The following is a 6000-nucleotide window of genomic DNA, read 5'->3' on the forward strand; positions in this document are numbered from 1 at the left end:
GATCATCTAGTTCCAATTGTGCCATGAGCAGGGACACCTCCCACTGGATCAGGTTCCTCAAAGCCTCATCCAACTTGGCCTTGAACACCTCTAGGGATGGGGCATCCATGACTTCTCTCGGCAACCTGTTCCAGTGTCTCACCACCCTCCTAACGAAAAACTCTCTTCCTAATCTAAATCTTCCCTCTCTCAGTTTAAAACCATTATCCCTTATCCTGTCCCTGCACTCTCTGACAAAGGGCTCCTCCCTACCTTTCCTGTAGGCCCCCTTTAAGTACTTTTTGATATCCATCCATATCTTCCTGCTCAAACAGGCTGGTTTTTTTTTTTTTCCCCGCCTGCTCATTTTCTGGCACATGGGGACGGCTTGCTCCTGTGCTGCCAGGATTTCTTTCTTGAAGAGCACCCAGCCCTCGTGGGCTTCCTTGCCCTTAAGGACTGTCTCCCATGGGACTTTATCAACCAGCCTTCTGAACAGTCCAAAGTCTGCCCTCTGGAGGTTAATGTGGCTGTTCTGGTAACCCTCTCTCCTCACTTCACCTGGAACTGAGATTTCTATCATCTCATGATTGCTTTGCCCCAGGTGCCCTCCAACTCTCACAACCCCCACAGGGCCATCTCTGTTCACAAACAGCAGGTCCAGAAGTGTGCCTTCCCTTGTCGGCTCATTCACCAGTTGTGTGAGGAAGTTATCTTCCACACAGTCCAGGAATCTCCTAGACTGCTTCCTCTCCACTGCATTGTATACCTCCAGCAGATATCCAGAAGATTAAAGTCTCCCACAAGGACAACAGTTATCGATCTTGAGACTTCTCCAAGTTGTTTATAGAAGTTGTTTATAGAAGCTTCTTCTTCTTCATCTGTGTATCATCTGAACTGGTGGTTGGACTAGCTCTCTAGAAATCACTTCCCATTTTTTCCGTTCTGAGACTATGTCACTTGCACAGGCAGTGAACATATTGTTGATTGGCACCTGTAGAAATGTTCCTTCTCAAGTAGTTTTCTTTTTGATCTGATTACAGCCTTTCCTCTTTGAAAAAGAGATTGTGAAATATTAAGTGAAGAGGAACATGAGAGTGGTTACAAAGTCAATGGAAAGGTTATGCGATGAGCAGTGTGCATCCCCTTTCCACGTATTTGAATAATTCTAGAAAATCTTTTTTCTACTGAATTTGAACAGCTAAACTTAGGTGTCCAGGGTGTACATTTCTGCATCCGAGAAAGTCATCCTGTAAATCTCTTTGTAGTTAATGCCAGTCAATAACAGTCAGTGAAATTTAGGTCATTGTAAAGTTGATGTCTTTATTCAAATGACCCCCACCCTAAAAATCCATTGGCTGTATTGATTAGATCTGTAATTACTGTAATAAGAACCTGGAGCCTGGGAGCCATTATTTTCAGATGGAGATACTTACACCTTAAATTATCTGAAATGAATGCCAACTTCAAAAGGATACCCTTTCTCATTAAAGACTGTTTCTCTTCATGTGTGCATGTGAATGCAAGGTAGGAACTGTCTTCTATTTTGTATATGCAGCAAGCAGACATGGACATCTGATTTCAAAAGGTTATCTAAATGATATTGTATTAATAACAATTTTAATAACTGATACAAACAAAAATATGTGCATGGTTTTGTATTTTGCTGCTGTGAAGGAGGGGGCATCTGATCTCTGATCTATTTTGACATCTTGTTGGTTTACACTAAAGCATAATTAAAACAAATTGTTTCTAATGCTTTTATCTTTAGCAAAAAAAAAAAAAAAAAGAAAAGAAAAAGGTTGTTCTCATTTATGGGTTCAATAAAATAACATACTATTTTTCCATCTCTTCCCTTTCCCTGGACACCAAGTTTTACCACATTTTCTTACATAGCATGAATATACAAACAGCATTTAATATGGAATTAGAGGTAGAATAAACACAAACACTACAAAAGCCTGCTTATATTTTTCATAGTGATGTCTACTACAAAAACATTGGGATGCTTTATGGGGTGGTGGGTGCAAAAATACAATTTCTCTGACCTTCTGACCTTAGAAGTCTGTAATGCTGATATCTATGCTGAAGGTGTTACCTTGCTGCTGTCTTTCCTAAGAGGCTTCTCCTATAGTAATTGGTGAAAAACATGCACTTTCATTAAAAAATTGCTTTTTTATTTCCATGTACTTTCCACATCTTTTGTTTATAGAGGTCTGCACATGGTATACTGAGTCCTTCCTATCAAGAAAAAGTGTCTAATAGTTTCATTGCATGCAAAACCGAAAACTTACTAATGTTTCTTAGATATATGCTCTCCTGTGAAGTGTACCAGTGCCTCACTCTAGCTTCTATACTTAGTCCTCTTTGCAGGAAAACTTGTTTTTAAAACTAAATGCACCATCCTCCAGGTATGGGAACTGCTGGCATTGAAGAGAACACCGTACCTACTCATTTCCTTGCTACAGCAGGCTATACTTTGTATTTTTTTTATAAATATGTTTTGTCTATATACTCAGCCTTCCCACCCATTCCACTTCCACAATTACCTTAAACTGGGATCAGTGAAAATGCAGTTTTTCAAGATCGTGTGTGCTTCATTCCCAGCTGTGCATTTTGACACCATCTTGAGTAGCCACTTTTCCGTCAGTAAAAACTTTACTTCATCAAGTCTTGTGGAATCCTGTGAATACTTACCAGTTCTTCTTGCTTTTGCAGAACCTGTGATCACCCTGTGAAGAGGAATGGACTTGAAGTATTTCAAGTTCAGTCCCTACATCGATGTTTGCTTTATTGGTCACATTGTATTAAAAATGCTATAGCCAACGAAGAGTAATTGTGTGAAAGAAGAGCTAAGGTTTTTTTAATACATGTTAGTATAACTGTGAATATTTCTTTGTTTCTTGTCTTTTTTTTTTTTTTTCCCCTTCATTACAGACATGTTTTATCTTATGTTACAAATTTTAATTATGCCCCCTGTGTACCTGGGGAATTCTATTTCTTTGTCTCTAGGTTTGGTATAAGGAGTGTTGTAAGATACGTAGTTGCTAATCCTTCTTTATTGTTCATTTTTTTTTAACATATTCCTGATCTCCGGCTTTGTTTCTTTAAAACCATGAAACTCAATATGTTTTGTTTGATTTTTTTGTTGCTGTTGCTTTTGTACATTTTAAAAATAACCTAGCTCGGATCCTCATACTGTGCACTGTTGCTTTAGAATTTGCTCTGCCAGATCTGAGCTAAGCAATTTCACAATAATATGTGCCATTTACAAACACATCAATTAAATGCTTATTTGATCCTATTGTATGCATAGACCATGACATTTATTTATGAAAAATACTAGTGAAAGAGCAGGATAAACAAATTTTAAGACATATTGTTACAATTTTTTTTTTAAAGTAAAAGACATTTAATCTGTTAAAAAAATCAAACAAGGCATCTCATGAAAAATGTCATATTTTGCATTAGATTTCATTTCATAGGTTTTAACACAACCGGTATTTGGGATTTTGTTCCATTTACTTCCACAGTATTTTCTGCTGAAAACATGATTGAAAATAGCATTTAAATTCCACTTTAAATGCGTCATACGATATAAAGGCACTTTTCCTCTAATAAATAAAGCATTTAAAAATGGTTTTAATTAAAATGTCATAGGAAGTATTGAAGAGAATTTCACAAAATATATATATTTTTTGTTCTTCATGAAAAGTTACATCTTTGGACAAAAATGTTTCTCATGACAAAAAATTCATATAGCTCTGTCTGTTATGTATTTTTGGTTGCCATGAAGATTTTGAAAAGAATAACAAATATTAAACTCAATTTTCACCTGCACTGATTTCTATTACATGCTTCCTTTACGAAAAGCTGACACAGTCTTTCCTCAGTAAAGGTTGAGCACAAAAAATGCTCAGACAAATCTTGCAGATTCTTACCCTCATTCAGGGTCAAAACCGTAAAACTTCTTAAATCAATGCTGTTAGTTTTGGTCAATAGACAAAGTCATATTTTCTGCTGTTAGATTTAGCCTACAAAATCTACCTAACTGGATTATTTTATATAATATTAAGTAGAGAAAAGTTGCTATTAAGAGAAGCTAATTAATAGAAGATTTTTTTTTTCCAGTCAGGCTTAGCACTGGTATGAAGTTAGAAATGATGATACCTACTGCTTTTCCTTCCTTCATAGTTTACTCCTGAAATAGAGCTACCGGCTCACCACATCCACTGCAAAACGCTGTCTGCCTCTATCAGTAAATCTGGCAAATCCTACAGTGATAAAAATGATTTGCATCTACTTAGTAAGAGCTGAAACAAACCCAGCTTGTAGCTGATTGCAAGCAAATATTTTGAGAGTCTTGAGTTGCATCTGAACGAGGCATCCAGAACAAACAATCCTTACCCGTTCGCTAATCCCATTCATTAGAAGCTCAATGATTACCTCATTAGTACGATGCAGTGCAGAGAGAAACTGAGCTTTCAGTGAGCCAGTTTACACAGCAGATGTATTTGGCACCAGGTGAAGTGTTTCTCTACTGAAACTATAGCATCTACCTGGCTTAGAGTAAGCATGAAATCTCCAAGTAGCAGCATGGACATATTCCTCCCTGATGTGTATAATGGCAAACTATTTAAAAGGAGAAAAAAAAAAAAAAAAAAACCAAACCAACCACACCTTATTCTATGAGGTTGCTATAAAACAGTATATTCATTCTGGAATCCTCAACACAAGAAGGATATGGAACTGTTGGAACAGATCCAGAGGAGGGCTACAAAGATAAACTGGAGAGGGGCAGATTTAGGCACATAAGGAGGAATTTCTTCCCTATAAGAGTGATGAGACACTGGAACAGATTGCCAAGGGAAGTTGTGAACGCCCCATCCCTGGAGGTGTTCAAGGCCAGGTTAGATGGGGCCTTGGGCAGCCTGATCCAGTGGGACATGTCCCTGCCCATGGCAGGGGGATTGGAACAAGATGATCTTTAAGGTCCCTTTCAACCCAAACTATTCAATGATTCAATGATTCAATGATTCTATGATTCTAAATCATGGAATCAGAAAATGGTTTCAATGGGAAGGGACTTTCAAGGATCATAGAATCACAGAATCATAGAATGGTTTGGGTTGAAAGGAACCTTCAAGAATCATCTAGTTCCAATCCCTCCCAGTCATGGGCAGGGGCATCTTTCACACTAGATCAGGTTATTCAAAGCCTCGTCCAACCTAACTTTGAACACTTCCAGAGATGGAACATCTACAAGTTCTTTAGGTAAGCTGTTGCAGTGCCTCATCACTCTCCCAGTCATGGGCAGGGGCATCTTTCACACTAGATCAGGTTATTCAAAGCCTCGTCCAACCTAACCTTGAACACTTCCAGAGATGGAACATCTACAAATTCTTTAGGTAAGCTGTTGCAGTGCCTCATCACTCTCACAGTAAAAAAAAAAAATCATCCTTTTATGTAATCTCAGTCTACTGTTCTTTCAGCTTTAAACTGCTGGGTCTTGTTCTGTTGGTACAAGCACTGGTAAGAAGTTTCTCCCCGTCTTTCTTACAATCTCCCTTTATATATTGAAAGGACAAAATAATGTCTCCCTGGAGCCCTCTCTGCTACAGGCTGAACAACCTCAGTTCTCTGAGCCTTTCCTCACAGGAGAGGTGTTCCAGCCCTCTGATCATTTTTGTGGCCTCTTCTGGACCCCAGAGTTAAATGCAATGCTCCAAGTGGAGTCTCACACGAGTAGAAGGGCAGAATCACTTCCCTTGACCTGCTGGCCATGCTTCTTTATATGCAGGCCTTTCTGTGCTGCAAATGACATTGCCAGCTCATGTCCATTTTTTTTCATTCACCAGTATCTCTAAGTATTCCACAGATCTGTTCACAATCCATTCGTCCCCCAGTCTATACTGATACTGGTCCATATCCTGACCCACATGCAGGACCTTGTCCTTAGCTTTGTTGAACCTTGTGAGATTCACACTGGCCAACGCCTCAAGCCTGTCAAGGTTCCTTTGG

General features: G+C 38.6%; 1 protein-coding gene across 7 annotated transcripts in view; it reads left to right on the forward strand.

The window, feature by feature from the left end:
* The window catches only part of TSNARE1 (t-SNARE domain containing 1), a 520265-nt gene extending 515656 nt beyond the window's left edge, over nt 1-4609 (forward strand). For 6 of the 7 annotated variants that reach the window (XM_054057779.1, XM_054057785.1, XM_054057781.1 and 3 more), the window contains one exon: nt 2698-4608. The gene's annotated coding sequence lies outside the window, so the exon portion shown is untranslated. Of the gene's footprint in view, nt 1-2697 lie in introns of all 7 variants that reach the window. The other variant, XM_054057786.1, reaches the window with a different exon arrangement.
* The last annotated feature ends 1391 nt before the right edge of the window (nt 4610-6000 follow it).

Source organism: Cuculus canorus, chromosome 2, assembly GCF_017976375.1.
Source record: "Cuculus canorus isolate bCucCan1 chromosome 2, bCucCan1.pri, whole genome shotgun sequence".
NCBI classification, from domain to species: domain Eukaryota; kingdom Metazoa; phylum Chordata; class Aves; order Cuculiformes; family Cuculidae; genus Cuculus; species Cuculus canorus.